Genomic DNA, 17,288 nt, shown 5'->3' with positions numbered 1-17,288 from the left:
CTCTAGGTCACCGCAGAGCACAGAACTCAGCTCCCGGTGCTACACAGCAAGATTCCCACTAGCCGTCTGTTTTACAGACAATAGTGTGTAAATGTTAATTCTATTCTCCCAGTTTGTCCCAGAAAAGGCAATGGCACCCCACTCCAGTACTCTTGCCTGGAAAATCCCATGGATGGAGGAGCCTGGAAGGCTGCAGTCCATAGGGTCGCTGAGGGTCAGACAGGACTGAGTGACTTCACTTTCACTTTTCACTTTCATGCATTGGAGAAGCGAATGGCAACCCACTCCAGTGTTCTTGCCTGGAGAATCCCAGGGACAGGGGAGCCTGGTGGGCTGCCATCTCTGGGGTCACACAGAGTTGGACACGACTGAAGCGACTTAGCAGCAGCAGCAGTTTGTCCCACCCTCTCCTTTCCTCACCGTGTCCATAGGTCTTTTCTCTAAGTCCGTGTCTCTATTTTTGCCCAGCAAATACGTTCATCTGTACCATTTTTCTAGATCCCATATATTTTAAATTAATTAATTACATTTTTCTCATTCAGTCATAGCTGACTCTTTGTGACCCCATGGGCTATAGACCACCAGACTCTTCTGTCCTTGGGATTTTCCAGGCAAGAATACTGGAGTGGGTTGCCATTTCCTTCTCCAGAGGATCTTCCTGACTTAGGGATCAAACCCACATCGCCTGTGGCTGCCTGCATTGCAGGCTGTTTCTTTACAACTAACGCCACCTGGGAAGCCCTTAGTATATGATATTTGCAAGCTCTTGTTAAGATGATGTGTGTATGTGTCTGTCATGTCTGACTCTTTGTGACCCCATGGACTGTAACTTGCTAGGCTCCTTTGCCCATGGAATTCTACAGGCAAGAATACTGGAGTGGGTTGCCATTCCTTTCTCCATGTTAAGATGATACTTCCTCTTTCTTCAAATATCTTTCTCAGGTCATTCTCTGGGCAACAGAACTAATTAATTTATCTTGTGAGACTTTCAGGAAGCTAATAATATTAAACAAGAAACAACATGAAGAGTAAGGAGGTTAAAAGAAAAACTTTAGAATTGATAAATTTTCTACTGTGGATCACATGGACCCTCAGAGTTAAACTTCAGGACGATTCTTCAAGGTAGGTTTGGCTGTTGGTGGTTTTGTATTTGAGGAAATGGAGCCCCAGTTCTACTGTGAGTAGAAAAGCTGCAGTTCAGTATCTTACTGATTCTAAGGCCGAACACTCAAAAGAGGACAGGGGCCCTGTGATAGGGAATGGTACCCGCCCTCCCCCCACCCCACCCCTGCCCTCCACCAGGGTTAAATCCTGTCTCTACCTCTTTTTACATTTATTGTTTTACATTTTACATTTGTTGGTCCCCTGGAAGCCATGGGAATCTAGCTCAATGTGTAATTCACAAAACACAGCCAGGGTCCAGCTGGTTGGCGATGGGCAGAGTGATCTAGGCTATAGTCTTGCTCTGTCTGAGAGCTACAATGGCCAGGAACATGGCTTATTGACTGTAGTGAGATGACCTCACACTCTTTCACCAGAACATCCATACTTCTATTTTCTCCCTGATCTTTCCCACGTTTCCAGTGTCACTCCCAGTCTACAGATAGAGAAACCCATTTTCTTGGTCTTCAAAATCACTGTGGATGGTGACTCAGTTCAGTCCAGTCACTCAGTCATGTTCAACTCTTTGCAATCCCATGAACCACAGCACCCCAGGCCTCCCGGTCCATCACCAACTCCTGGAGTCCATCCAAACCCATGTCTATCAAGTCGGTGATGCCATCCAACCATCTCATCCTCTGTCATCCCCTTCTCCTCCTGCCCTCAATCTTTCCCAGCATCAGGGTCTTTTCAAATGAGTCAGCTCTTAATATCAGGTGGCCAAAGTATTGGAGTTTCAGCTTCAACATCAGTCCTACCAATGAACACCCAGGACTGATCTCCTTTAGGATGGACTGGTTGGATCTCCTTGCAGTCCAAGGGACTCTCAAGAGTCTTCTCCAACACCACAGTTCAAAAGCATCAATTATTTGGCGCTCAGCTTTCTTTAGAGTCCAACTCTCACATCCATACATGACCACTGGAAAAACCATATCCTTGACTGGATGGATCTTTGTTGACAAAGTAATGTCTCTGCTTTTTAATATACTGTCTAGGTTGGTCATAACTTTCCTTCCAAGGAGTAAGCATCTTTTAATTTCATGGCTGCAATCACCATTTGCAGTGATTCTGGAGCCCAGAAAAATAAATTCAGCCATTGTTTCCCCATCTATTTGCCATGAAATAATGGGACCAGATGTCATGATCTTCATTTTCTGAATGTTGAGCTTTAAGCCAACTTTTTCACTCTCCTCTTTCACTTTCACCAAGAGGCCCTTTGGTTCTTCACTTTCTGCCATAAACGTGGTGTGTCATCTGCATATCTGAGGTTATTGATATTTCTCCCGGCAATCTTGATTCCAGCTTGTGCTTCTTCCAGCCCAGCGTTTCTCATGATGTACTCTGTTGTGTTGTTGTTCAGTCCCCAAGTCGTGTCCGACTCTTTGTGACCCCATGGACTTCAGGCAGTACGCCAGACTTCCCTGTCCTTCACTATCTCCCAGAGTTTGCTCAAATCCATGTCCATTAAGTCAGTGATGCCATCCAACCATCTGAACCTCTGCTGCCCTCCTCTCTTCTTGCCTTCAATCTTTCCCAGAATCAGGGCCTTTTCCAATGAGTAGACCCTTCCATCTTGGGTAGCCCTAAATGGCATGGCACATAGTTTCACTGAGTTAGACAAGGCTGTGGTTCATGTGATCAGTTTGGTTAGTTTTCTGTGATTGTGGTTTTCATTCTGTCTGCCCTTCTGATGGATAAGTATAAGAGGCTAATGGAAGCTTCCTGATGGGAGAGACTACAGGGGAAACTGGGTCTTATTCTGATGGTTGGGGCCATGCTCAGTTCAGTTCAGTCGCTCAGTCGTGTCCGACTCTTTAGGACCCTATGAATTGCAGCACACCAGGCCTCCCTGTCCATCACCATTTCCCGGAGTTCACTCAGACTCACGTCCATAGAGTCAGTGATGCCATCCAGCCATCTCATCCTCTGTCGTCCCCTTCTCCTCCTGCCCCCAATCCCTCCCAGCATCAGGGTCTTTTCCAATGAGTCAACTCTTCGCATGAGGTGGCCAAAGTACTGGAGCTTCAGCTTTAGCATCATTCCTTCCAAAGGAATCCCAGGGTTGATCTCCTTCAGAATGGACTGGTTAGATCTCCTTGCAGTCCAAGGAACTCTCAAGAGTCTTCTCCAACACCACAGTTCAAAAGCATCAATTCTTTGGCGCTCAGCCTTCTTCACATTCCAACTCTCACATCCATACATGACCATAGGAAAAACCATAGCCTTGACTAGATGGATCTTAGTCAGCAAAGTAATGTCTCTGCTTTTGAATATGCTATCTAGGTTGGTCATAACTTTTCTTCCAAGGAGTAAGCATCTTTTAATTTCATGGCTACAGTCACCATCTGCAGTGATTTTGGAGCCCCAAAAAATAAAGTCTGACACTGTTTCTACTGTTTCCCCATCTATTTCCCTCTGCATATAAGTTAAATAAGCAGGGTGACAATATTCGGCCTTGATGTACTCCTTTTCCTATTTGGAACCAGTCTGCTGTTCCATGTCCAGTTCTAACTGTTGCTTCCTGACCTGCATACAGATTTCTCAAGAGGCAGATCAGGTGGTCTGGCACTCCCATCTCTTGAAGAATTTTCCACAGTTTATTGTGACCCACACAGTCAAAGGCTTTGGCATAGTCAATAAAGCAGAAATAGATATTTTTCTGGAACTCTTGCTATTTTGATGATCCAGCGGATGCTGGCAATTTGATCTCTGGTTCCTCTGCCTTTTCTAAAGCCAGCTTGAACATCTGGAAGTTCATGATTCATGTATTGCTGAAGCCTGGCTTAGAGAATTCTGAGAATTACTTTACTAGCGTGTGAGATGAGTGCAATTGCATGGTAGTTGGAGCATTCTTTGGCATTGCCTTTCTTTGGGTTTGGAATGAAAACTGACCTTTTCCAGTCCTGTAGCCACTGCTGAGTTTTCCAAATTTGCTGACATATTGAGTGTAGCACTTTCATAGCATCATCTTTCAGGATTTGAAATAACTCAACTGGAATTCCATCACCTCCAGACTGCTGACTTGAAATTAAAAGATGCTTGCTCCTCAGGAGAAAAGCTATGAGTAACCCTGACAGTGTATTAAAAAGCAGAGATGTTACTTTGCTGACAAAAGTCCATCTAGTCAAAGCTATGGCTTTTCCAGTAGTCATGTACAGATGTGAGAACTGAACCATAAAGAAGCTTGAGTGCTGAAGTATCATGCTTTCGAACTGTGGTGTTGAAGTAGACTCTGGAGAGTCCCTTGGACTTCAAAGAGATCAAACCAGTCAATCCTAAAGGATTGAATATTCATTGGAAGGACTGATACTGAAGCTGAAGCTCCATTACCTTGGCCACCCGATGTGAAGAGCTGACTCACTGGAAAAGACCCTGGTACTAGAAAAGATTGAAAGCAGAAGGAAAAGGGAATGACGGAGGACAAGATCATTGGATGGCATCGTTTGACTCAATGAGCATGAGTTTGAGCAATCTCTGGGAGATGGTGAAGGAAAGGGAAGCCTGGTGTGCTATAGTCCACGGGGTTGTAATGAGTCATACTCGACTTAGTGCCTGAACCGAATTTGAACTGATGTCCTGAGAGCAATGAAGGAGTGCAAAGTCACAGTCTTTGACCTCCTGGCTTTTGGGGCACACTTGGGTCTCCCCGTTCTCCCCTTTTGGGTAGAGGTGAAGCAGCTCATCTGTCTTCTCCTGGATGGTCCTGGAGAATGGCCCTGGTAGGGATGCTGGCCATTACAGTGTGCTTGCCATTCACGGGAAGTGCTGGAACGCAGGGCGGGATGCAGGGAAGAGTACACTTTGCCTTGATCCCACACAGGAGTGACCATGCCAGTCCCAGGCCTGCAGCTGACCACACCGCCAGACCTGGCTCTTTGTAAGACTGAGGATGTGGGTGTGCACCGGAGAGGTGGACGGTGAGTTCAGGGAACAATCTGGAGCTCCCGTTGCCCTTACGCCACCTCCATCATAGGACCTAACTCTCTGAGTTATGACTTTCTAACCTGTCTCTCCATTGGACTATGAGCTCCTCCAGAACAGGGTTTGCATCTTCTCATGTCCGTCCCAAGCAGGCAGCACAGTTTGTTAGCATATAGTAGCTGTTCAATAAACATGTCATGGACGAGCAGGAGGAGAAGCATGGCTGCCTTTTACACATCACCTTCCTGACTGCTGAGGTCACACGCTGCTCTATGCCACAGGTTGTCAGGATCCCCACTCCTCCTGCTTACACACCTCTTCTCCCTCTGATCTGCACCCCCAGAGGGCTGGCCCCATGGAGTGAAGTCAGGAACCTGACAGACAGAACCGTAGGGGTGCGCATTGTGGGTCAGCTTGGGGGTGGGGAGAGGATGGTTTGAATTAAATTTTTTCAGGGTTTGGAGGGGCGCTGTGTGTGACACAGCAGCTACTTCCACTTAAAACTGATTAGCAAGTATCACTACAAATGAACTCAGAATTTAAAAAAAACTCCATGGAAACGAATCATTCTAAATGGATTGAAGGAAAGAAGTTTCTCCAGCTGAAGACAAGCCAGGAAGATTTCTTTTAACCCTGCCTTTCCTCTACCGGCCAGCCCTTCTAGAGGCTTTGGTCCCCCACATCACAGAGATAAATTGAATCTCAATTCTTTCTGGCCGGCTGCTTATCAGGGATTTTAACTGGTCTTAAGCAAGTTCCCTGGCACTGTCTGCGAAGCTGCACGCAAAATGTTGCCCAAGACAGATGCAGCCAGGCTAGCTCGCTCCACTTTGGGGCATGAGTTACACTCTTGGAGATGAACTCCAGAGCAGCCCTAAGGATTCTATCACAACACTCAACAGTGATTCGACAGTGAGTAGCTGATAGGCGGATGGGAAGTGCCATTTCCAATAGCCCTTTAGCACCGGGGAAAGAAAGTGAAAGTGAAAGTCACTCAGTCATGACTGACTCTTTGTGACCCCATGGACTATACAGTCCACGGAATTCTCTGGGCCAAAATACTGGAGTGGGTAGCCTTTCCCTTCTCCAGGGGCTCTTCCCATCCCAGGGATCGAACCCAGGTCTTCCGCATTGCAGGCAGATTGTTTACCAGCCGAGCCACAAGGGAAGCCCTCAACACCTGGGAAATTAAACATAAAATACTGTTTGGTTTTTGAAATGCTCTTATTAGAGAATTAAAGAGTGGAATTCACAGAAACAGATAACCTCAAGGGGTGATACTCAAGGAAATTTCAGAGAGTCCTGTGGTTATTAATGGCTATACCATGGGCAGTCTTCATAGAAAGCCCGATAGAGGAGGCAAATTAAATAAAGAAAATCAATTTTTGAGAATAAATTAAATTTAAAACACTGTCAGCTGTAGGGCCCCAGCAAAGACAAGTTATAGTACATCTTCTGGTCATCTGACTAATGGAAGTCACATTTTATTCCCAGTATACTGGGCACATATTACCGAGCTCTGATCTCTCTAAAATTATATTTTTGCAAAGAGATAGTTGGTGCATCTTGACAGGCCTGATGGGTGGTGAGAGCCTCTAGCAGCAACACACTCCATCTGGGGTGATTCCGTTCCACTCAGCTCTATAAAGCATTCTTGGCGTTTCAAGAATTGATGTACTGCTGTGTGGTATGAGAAAACAAAACCTGGCGATCTGCTCTGTCCTCCACTGCTTAGCGCGCAGAGTAAGTACATGATAGGCCCTGAGCGACGTCTGTGTAGCCCCAAGGAGAACTGAAGGATGCCACTTATTCCCTTTCCTACCTGGTTTGTTTAAAGCCATGCGTGAGGATCATGACTCAGGAACCATAGCTAATAAAGACCCAGGGTGTTGTTTGTCCTTTGGTCAAGGAGACTTAGTAACACTTCTTGTCTGTACCAGTTTTAGGCTCTTATATTACCTTCTTTAATTGGAAGAATTCCCACTTGGGCAGAGCTAAAATAAAGCCAATGTTTAAAGCTTCCCTGGGGGTAATGCTAAAGTGCTTATTAACTGCGTGCCTGTAGAGTGAATGTGATGCCATGGCCGTGAGCTGCGGCAGGTCCTGGAGAAGACACAGAGCCTGGGAATGCGGTGGGGACTCCAACGGCAGTCAGGAAGGGCCTTTGGCTGATGAAAGAAGCCAGGTGAGGACTTCCCTGGTGGTCCAGCGGATAAGAATCTGCCTGCCAATGCAGAGGGCACAGGTCAGATCGCTGGTATGGGAAGATTCCACACGTTGAGGTGCAACTAAGCTCACGAGCTGCAACTCTTGAGGTGAACAAGAGAAGCCACTGCAATGAGAAGCTTCCTGACCATAAGAAAGTGTAGCCCCCACTGGTGGCAACTAGAGAAAGCCTATGGGCAGCAATGAAGACCCAGCACAGCCAAAAATAAATAAATTATATATACATATATATACACAAACAAGCCAGGAGGCAGCGAGGGAACACGGTGATACCTAAGTTTCCTTGCCCAAAGCTACAGCCAGAAGGTTCGGTGCTAGGTATCTGAGGGTCTGAGTAGACACTTCACTGAGGCACCCAGCACTGAGGGACGCTGGGGCTGGGGAGTCAGAGAGTTTGACACTAGAGATGAGGAGGAAATGACCCGTTGTTGAAACTGCACAGGCAAAAAAAAATTCCCCCGTCTTTAAATATTGAAAACCACTCGCCACTCACAGGACCACAAATTCAGTGACGTGGGGCAAGCTGCCAGCTTTATCTCGTTTTCTCCATCGAGCAACCCAACGTTTGTGAGGTGCCATGACTGCATGCCAAGTAGCCTGCTGGTCAGCGGTGATATAACCATGATTGTGGCATAGTTCTTTCCCTCAGACTCACTCCTGTTTGCGGGAGACAGAAAGGAAACGCAACTTTCTGTGTTCAGTGCTCTGAGAGGGGCTAGATGGGGATCTTTGGGAACATACAGGATGGGAAGTTATTAACTCCTGTCCGGGCAAGAGAACCTCTCCTCCATTCCCAGAAGAGCTGGCATGCAACAGAGTGCCAGGCAGACAGCGCTCTGTTCAGTGACATGCTTTGGGCGTTTAAGATGGCACTGATGTTGACACCATAATACTAATTAAGGAAACATTTAGTAGACTCCCTATCAGGTGTGTAAGTACAAAATACTGCACTCTTGACTTTTGATAGAACCCTGACCACCTGACATGGATGGACCGGGGGAAAATCAGCCCTGTGGGGCATCAGCTGGATGAAATGGCACACCAAGGAATGAGTAGAGAATAATGTATTGACAATATTATCAATATTTTAGGTTGCATTGTGCGGCATGTGAGACCTCAGTTCTCCAACCAGGGACTGAACCACTCACCCCCTCACTGGGAGTGCAGAGACCTAACCAATGGGCCACCAGGGAAATCTGACAATATTAACAACAAAATTTGTATTGAGCCCTTAAAGCAATTGACAAGTGTTACTGTACCTAATTTTCCCAGTGACCCTCCCATGAAAGAAGTGATTTTTATTTCCATTTCAGAGATGAGCAAGCCTGGGCTCAGAGAGGGAAAGGAGCTTGTGTGGGCACAGTATCACACAGATACTAAGTGGTGGGCATAGGAGTCAATCTTAGTTCTATCATCAGGTTGTTATGTGGACTAAATACGGGCGAAGTGCTAAGAATGAGGCCGTAAACATGGCCAGCGCTCCAGTGAGGTTAACCACTGTTACCAACATGGATAAATCTCACTTGCAGATCTCTTCCAAGAGAAAAACAAATGAACTCCTCTCAAATAACCAACCTCATGCCAACTCCTCAATGATTAAAAGCACTGTTTCCCACCCCTAAAGGAGAAAGGAGGCAGGAGTTTGCCCACTCGCTCTGTCCAGCCAGGGCCAAGGAGGGGACACTCCCACCTCATTTGTCCCTACCTTTTCTCTCAGGCTGGATGTCTTGGTGTTACTGAGATAAGACGGCTTTCTTCAGTCAAAATCCTCCCAATTCCTAATGTATATTGGAATGCATTTTTAAAGTTACTGTATGTCCCACCAACAGATTGTACCTTCTTTCCCCCCCCCCCCCATTCTGTTATATGAGGTACCTAGAATAGTCAAATTTATACAGTCAGAAAGGACATTGGTAGATGCCAGGGGCCAGTGGTGGGGAAGGGAGAAGGGGGTACTTGGTGTTTAATGGGGACAGAGTTCAATTTGGGAAGGTAAAAACTTCAGATTGATGATAGCGAGAGTTGCTCAACAATGTGAATGGACTTACTGCCACTGAACCACATAGTTAAACATTGGTTAAAATAGTATGCTTTGTATTATGTGACTTTTACCACAATTAAACATTAAAAGAAATCCTGTGACTCCCACACCAACAGGAGAGTGCGAGGTGTTTGGTTGTGCAGGGAGAGGTAAAGGGGAGGGTGAGAATGGCAGAGGGAGAAAGATGGGATTTAAGGAACCACACTTCCCAGCAGTGTTTTCCAAGACAGGTCCTCTGGGTACTGGAGAAAGCGGGCACATGTTTCCTCTATTTTAAAGAAAGCAATGTCTACAAAATTCATTATTTCTAGAGATTTGATATGTTATATTTCATTTCTTCCTTCTCTCTCCATCCCAATCTCTTTATGGGCTTTTGCCACCCAGTGGGATTTCTAGAAGATTGTTACAACCACTGGTGGGGCTGGATATTGATATGCGGTCATCTTTTTATTTTTACTTTTTATTAGATAATCTACTTTCAGAAACTATATCTGAGGTTGTTTTACCAACTGACTAGAAAATGCTGCTAAATGTATTTCACCCTTCTTTCAACAAGTCAAGACTGGGATTATTTCAAAGGGAAGATGAGACACAAAATTGTATTGAGAAGAAGCTGTCGTTACTGCAGTCTTTAAGAGAGCTAAGCAGCATTTTTATATTATTTCTTTGGACAACTTAAAGTAATATTCAATTAGCCCTGTGAAGTAAAGATGAGACAAATGTCACTGGGTGCCTTTTTCTCCCAAAGAAACAACACAGAGAGGAAAAGTGATACGCTTGTTCAGAACGCACAGTGCAGTCAAGCAGAACTTGAAGCTACATATAGACCTCACAATTAGTCAGCGAATGTAATAGTTAACCACCAGACATGTGCATTGGACCAAAGAAACCAAAACAACCTATCGGTCACAAATGGCTGCCCTTTATGGGGCATGAACCTTGGACTTGCCGGAATTCCCACCACTTCTCCCTAACATGGGATGGAGTCTCTTTTGTCATTCCTGATCCTCACTTAGACTGTGATGTCCGTTTCTGTTGCCTGTTTGAGAATCAGGCATAAGCAGTAGACACTGGTGACAGGATTGACCCCAATGATCAATATGATAGGGGAGCAAAGGGACAGGGAAGGATTATCAGCCTGTTTCAGACTGAGAAAATAGAAATGCAAAATATAGCAAGGCATTAACCCATCGTTCCTCCAGGCTCCCACTCTCTCTGCTGCCCCTTTGCCCTGACAATCTTGCAGATGTTTCCTGAAGATTTTAAATTTCAGTTGCAACAGAAATCCTCAGTGGTGTGTCATGCTCACCACTTAGCTTTCCCCCTTAGTACATCTATCTTTTAGGAATTTGTGACTTGCGACAGACTGCAAATGTCAGATGGGGGGAAAGACAAATGATAATAATATGCTGGGAGTTGCAGCCTCTTTGCTAATTCACAGAAGCTGTTTCCCGAAAAACATTGCCTGCTAATTAAACAAATCTTTTTTTTTTTTTTTTTCCTTCTGACAGATGAAACCATGGGGAAGATCTTATCCTGTCAGATGGAGAGCAGCCACTGCCCTGGGAGATGGCTTCTTTTTCCAAGGGAATTGACTTCTTGGGAACAGCAGTGAAAAACTCTGATCTTCAAACCACTTGACAAACGTTAATTAATCTACCTATACCCTGAACGATACCTATATCGTTCATCAGCATCACTGCTTCAAGGTCTTTGCTGTGGCATGCCCTACAAACACGAGCTGCCTATCACTGGCGGCCGCCCTCCCCCACCCTGCCCCAATTCTCTGCCCGCTGAATGGCCACTTTGGAGCAGCTGGGGTGACAGTTCTTACCACCCTCTGAAGTTCTTTGACTTGTTCACTTGTTCATACTCTGTCTCTCTTTAGAGCACGGTGAGTTCCCAGAGGGAAGGCTCCTTGTCCATCTTACTCACTATGGTATCCTCAGTGCCTGGGACTGGCCTGGTGTGTAGTCGTTGTTAAATAAACATTGCTTGGATGAATTTACTGCTTATTCTCTGTAAGCTACCAGTTCAATGATGACAAGCTACTGTTTAGAAGAAGAAGATGGGTCTGTATTTGAAGTATTGAGAACTGTAGCCCCTCCAAAATACATATACATGTTCTATAATAGCCCCTAGTACCAGTGGACATGGCCTTATTTGGAAACAGGGTCTTTGCAGATATGATCAAGTTAAAATGATCAAGGTGAGCCATAAATCCAATGGCTGATGTCTCTAAAGAGGGGGATTTGTACCTAGAGACACAAATGCACAGAGAAGATGATGTGAAGATGGAGGCAGAGATTGGAGCTGCTGCTGCTGCTGCTAAGTGGCTTCAGTCGTGTCTGACTCTGTGTGACCCCATAGACGGCAGCCCACCAGGCTCCCCTGTCCCTGGGATTCTCCAGTCAAGAACACTGGAGTGGGTTGCCATTTCCTTCTCCAATGCATGAAAGTGAAAAATGAAAGTGTAAGTTGCTCAGTCGGGTCCGACTCAGCGACCCCATAGACTGGAGCCCACCAGGCTCCTCCATCCATGGGATTTTCCAGGCCAGAGTACTGGAGTGGGGTGCCATTGCCTTCTCCTGAGATTGGAGTTAGGCATCTACAAACTGAAGAATCCCAAAGATTGCCTGACAGCAACCACTAGAAGCTAGGAGAGGGGAGGAAGGATTCCTTCCAGGAACTTTTGGAGGGAGCATTGCCTTGATGAAGCACTGATTTCAAACATCTGGCCTTCAGATCTGTGAGGGAATACATTTCTGTTGTTTTAAGCCACCCAGTTTGCGGTGCTCTGTTACAACAACCCTGGGAAACCAATACATGAAGGTTATTACAGATCAACAAGAGACCCCTCAGGGAATGAGACAGGAAGCGCTCCTCACGCTTGCTGGGAAGCTCAGTTTACTTATGGCCTCCACTGTGAAGCAAGGTAGCCTCATAGCAGCTTTGTCAGAGCGGTAAGAGACATGGATGGGAAGAAAGGGAAGAGTGTGGAATTTACTGAGGCTTTCCCTTTGTGCCAAGGAGCTCTCTGAGCTGGGTGGGTCTGTATGCTCTTCTGATATGGCCCCTGAAATCCTTCATGTTTGGGGAGGCCTTTCTCCTGGGGTTAGCTTCACTTGGCCTGTTCGTTGTCATGGATACCACTAGCTACCTATTGACTGGCTGACTTCCATTTTGGATCTTTAAGTTCTCACTTTGTGTGGTCTATATTCTCTGTTTCCAGTGAGATTAAGGGGCCTTCTATGGACACTGCCATTGGTGTATCAGTTATTAAAAAAACTAAATTAAAACCATTTTTAATTGGAATAAAATTACTTTAAAATGTTGTGTTAGTCTGCTGTACAACAGTGTGAGTCAGCTATATGAATACACATATCCTATCCCTCTGGAGCCTCCCTCACACCTCTGTTGACACACAGTTATGCTCTAGGACATTTCTCCTCACACTAATCATAATCACCGAGGCCCAGAGAGTCAGCTGAAATAGTACATCCGTTGCTCAGAAGTACATTCCTTTTGTAACTAAGGAATGTTTAAAATGTCCAGTAATTTTGGAATGCCAAGGTCCTTGATTCTGATTTTTAGCTCCTTAGGAAGATTCTTGAGTGGTGATTCCTAGACTTGTTTCGGTGACAGACCATTTGAGCATCTGGGGATGTTATGGAATCTCTCCGGGTGGACATGTACATACATCTGGATGATGCTTTGGGTCTGGACCCTGAGTTAGGAATCCCTCCTCTGTTCCAGGTAGACCATCTTCTTCTTCATCCCGGCTTCTCACAAGGGGAAGCTGCTTGGCTCCTCCACTGACTTTTCAGAAGAGGAGTCCTGGCCTCTTGCTTTCTGGAAGACAGTGGAGGAGCCCTGACCTCTTGGTTGATCTAGTCTGACTTTTTCCTTTATTTACATAATTCACCAGCATGATGATTACTATGATGTGTCAACCTGACTGGGCTACGGGGAGCCCAGAAATTTGGTCAAACATTATTCTGGGTGTATCTATAAGAGTGTTTCTGGGTGAGATTAACATGGGAATCAGCAAACTGAGCAAAGCAGCTTGCCCTCCCCATGTATAAATATGTGTCTATATCTCCTGCTGATTCTCTTTCTCTGGAGAATCCTGACTAATATAACCAGGGAAAGAGGAATCAGGCTCTATGCCTCATTTCGCCTTTGAGCTCTTCTTCCTCAGTGGATCTAGGCCTTGTGTGTGTATACAAACTAGAAATTCCAAGGCTTACTTTTAGGGTATTAATTAGTGCGAACTAGGATGCCTACAGATTAAAAGAAAGAAGGTTTCCAGACCAGAGTGCCTCACATGGGTTTCACGCAGTTGTAATCATAAAAGATGCTTATGTTTGCTTTGTTGTCAGCATATGGCTCCACTTATCATACATATGCACCTGAGGAAACTAATATTTTTAAAAAGGATTCTTGAACCTGGCTTATGTTAGTCTTCAGTTTGGCAGCCTAAGAAAATGGTTAGCTAATCTTCCGGTTATTTAATGGGCCCTTTATACTTGATCCCAATGTAACCATTTTTCTTTGCATTATACTTGTGTGAGAACGGTCTGTTCTTGGTGGTGGAGGTAACTGGTTAGGTTGGAAGTCACTTCCTCTGCTGTTATCACCACTTCTCTCCTTTACTAGGATTTAAATGTCTGCTCCCCTGAGAAAGGGCAGAGACGTGGCCAGGGGAGCAATAGCTGACTTCCTTGAACGAGACCTACGGAAGGAGTGGGAGCACCGTGGGGTTGTTGTAATAATGGCCCCGGTGAGCCTGGTCTAGGTCATCCCCTCCATTCCCACAGCCCCTCTGGGTCCTGAAAGCTCCAACCGCACAGGCGGGTGGGAAAGCGCTCTGCGGTCAGGCCAGTCTGGGCTCTAACTGCGCTCAGGGCCCTCTTTGTACTAGTGTGTGACCCTGCTGGGCGAGTCCCCCCATTTCTGGAAGCAATACCTGTGTCTAGCGGGGCTGAGTGAGGACAGCGTACATGTAAAGAAAGACCCTCGAGCCCTGCTGACACAGTGTGGATGCTGAGTAAATTGTGGCTGCTTCTCCGTTAATCTGCACTAATGCCCTCACGGCAGCCTCTTAAATGCTGCTTCTCCCACCTTGCACATGGCTGTCAGCTTAATCTTCTTAATGTCATCAAAAATCTTCTATGGAAAATATGCAAAAATTCCCCAAAGCCTTGCCCCGATTGGTCAGATTATGGACAACCTGTTCTTCTCCTTTTTATGTGTTTCTGTCTCTTCTCACTGACCAGGAAAAAATAATAATAAAAAAAATCATAAACGCTATTCTTCCACAGTGGTGAGAGCAGTTGTGAGCCTGCTGTTCATTGGCCCTGGTTGAATTTGTCCTCATCGGCCATGTCACCATGTCACTTCGCCTCCCACCCCAGCTTCTTCTCAGCTATAAACTACAGTGCAAAGACTGAATGGGAAAACGCACGTCAGAGACCCAGCACAGGGCTTAAGCACTGAATGTTTTGAACCCCAGGAAGTGCCTGAAATATTGCCCTTGCTAAGAGTTTGTTAACAGATCTGTAGAACATAGTCAATCACGTCTCTCTTTTCTCTCCCTCCGTAAGCCCAATTCTTGTCTTTGGCCTTGATTCAGATGAAGCTTAGGGTCAGGCTGGGCTCTGCTCTGGCCAGGTCAGCCAGGCAGTCCCTCTGGCACTCCCTCTGGCACTCCCGTGTCTCTGACCACGGGCTACCAAGACCAGGGCCCTGCCTTATATGCCGCACATGCAAATCAGGATCAAAAGCTTGCCTTCCCGTGCTAAGAGCAAGGGGGCTGTGGGCAGGAGTAACTGAGCAACACAGGCACACCTGGAAGGCCTTGGCCAGTTCCATAGGACGAGACCTCCCCTTGGGCTCTGCGCTGTGTTTAAATCTCTGAAAGCCCATGGCTTGTGCCAATCAGGACTATCAGCAGCGGCATCAAAAGGAGACAATAATAAGCTGTTTATGGTTCCTTGTCAGTAATTGTTGACAGTGAATCCTGCAGATCTGATCTCTGTCTTCAGGATGAGTGTAGGGCAGACACAGAGGGCGTGTCAGCTGCAGCTCACGCAGCTTCCGGAATGTAGAGATGTACTCTCAGTCAGTCCTGAGACATCACAGTGTCCTGGATTAATGTCCTGCTTCTGAAAGAAGGAATCTGCTCCCTTATGGCTGAGGCTCTTGGTATTGGTTTGCTCTTCTGGCACGTGACTGTTCTGCATGCACTTCATGTGTTTGCTTGCATGTGGATATTCATAGGAAATATGAAATAAAAAGTTGTTCATGATAATGGAAAGGAAAAAAAAAACCATACAAATCTTGGATGTGCGGTGAGAGGAGATTTTGACTGTCTTTGGACCCAATTATTAGAGAAAAGAATACTTTGAAGGAGCATGGAAGGATTAGAAGAAATTTCTCTGTGTGTCCAGTTCTCTCTGTCAGCCATCCTGGATATCTCTTTTTCCCAGGAACCTATACAGTGTTAGGGTTTCACTTCACAGGGAGTTTCTAGTTCCATAGGTGCTTCTGAAGCAACTTAGTATTAACACCTGGACAGGGACATGTTGTGTGGCAGGTAAACAGGCTTCTTCTGGAGGAAGGGAAAAAAAAAGATCTTCTCTCTAGACAGTTTTGGAGAAAATCATTCAACTGAGTTGTAGCACAAGTACAGTATACATGTGCTCAGTCGCGTCCGACTTTTAGGAGGTTGTTGTTTAGTTGCTAAGTTGTGCTCGACTCTTTTGAGATCCCCATGGACGGTGGCCCACCAGGCTTCTCTGTCTATGGAATTTTCCAGGCAAGAATACTAGAGTGGATTGCCACGCCCTCCTCCAGGGGATGTTCCTGAAGTAGGGATCGAATGCGAGTCTCTTGCATCTCCTGCATTCACAGGTGGATTCTTTACCATTGTGTCACCTGGGAAGCCCTGGGTACTTAACTGAGCTAGATGACCCTCCTGTGTTTTTGTTTTAAATAAGATTTGCTTTTCAGGGAACTTGCCAGTTCTCTGGCAGCCCAGTGGTTAAGACTCTGTGCTTCCATTGTACAGGACGCATGATCTACCCCTGGTCAGGGAACTAGGATCCTGCACACTGTGCAGTTGGGCAAAAAACAAACAAAAAGATATGTTTTTCTTCCCTGAAATAACTTGCATTTCTCTCCTCTAGCTTTCTGCCCCGCCCTCATTGTCAGCTGACGACCTCACCAGGTATCCTATTGAAAATAAGAGGCTCCATCAGCTATAACAGATGGAACCACCTCCCCTTCCCATCAACTAACTCCCACCACCTGACCTGCCCTTAATTCCTCTGCTCCTTTCTTCTGAGTGTTTGTCCCATTTCCTCAGCAGCCAGATTCCTCCTCCTGGGATCAGGATTCCACCCTCTGATATCTTTTCAGGGAATGGATTTTTTATTCACTCTTCGGCACTGCTGTCTCCCTCCCTCCTGGATCATTTCCATCAGCTACAGACAAACGTGATCTGGTGTCTTCCATATTTAACTCTCCTCCACATTTTGCCCCATTTCTTTGCTTCCTTTTAGAGCCCACATACCCGGAAGAGTTGGTTTCTGCCCACTGTATGGCTTTCTTACCTTTCTTCACTCCTCATCTACCTCCACCTAGTTTTTGCTCCTGTCACTATTGAATTTGCTGTAGTCAAGGCCAACCAGTGACCTCTGTGGCACCGACTCCAGAGTGCCCTTCTCTGTGTCCCTCAGCCCCCAGCACAGTGACCACCCCTCTCCACATTCGGCTGCCTGAGCTCTCAGGACCCTGTGCCCTCTTGTCTCCTTTTCTATTCAGGGGTCTCTCCTTTGAGGCCTTCTCTGCAGACTCCTGTCTTCTACTTAGGTTTAAAAACTGGTATTCTTAGAGGGTCTGTCCTGGGCCCTCCTATATTCCCCCAAACAGCATC

The 17,288-nt window shown here is 46.0% G+C and overlaps 1 protein-coding gene across 2 annotated transcripts in view; it reads right to left on the bottom strand.

Annotated features, from left to right (window-relative positions):
- The window catches only part of SLC9A9 (solute carrier family 9 member A9), a 651,239-nt gene that overhangs the window by 55,622 nt on the left and 578,329 nt on the right, over positions 1-17,288 (bottom strand). Inside the window, exon 15 of one of the 2 annotated variants that reach the window (XM_069563219.1) lies at positions 7,023-7,306. The exons of the other annotated variant lie outside the window; for it this stretch is intronic. The gene's annotated coding sequence lies outside the window, so the exon portion shown is untranslated. Of the gene's footprint in view, positions 1-7,022; positions 7,307-17,288 lie in introns of those variants that run through there. 2 annotated transcript variants of the gene reach the window in all.

Source organism: Ovis canadensis, chromosome 1 (genome assembly GCF_042477335.2).
Source record: "Ovis canadensis isolate MfBH-ARS-UI-01 breed Bighorn chromosome 1, ARS-UI_OviCan_v2, whole genome shotgun sequence".
NCBI lineage: Eukaryota > Metazoa > Chordata > Mammalia > Artiodactyla > Bovidae > Ovis > Ovis canadensis.
This window is presented reverse-complemented; position numbering and strand designations above follow the sequence as displayed.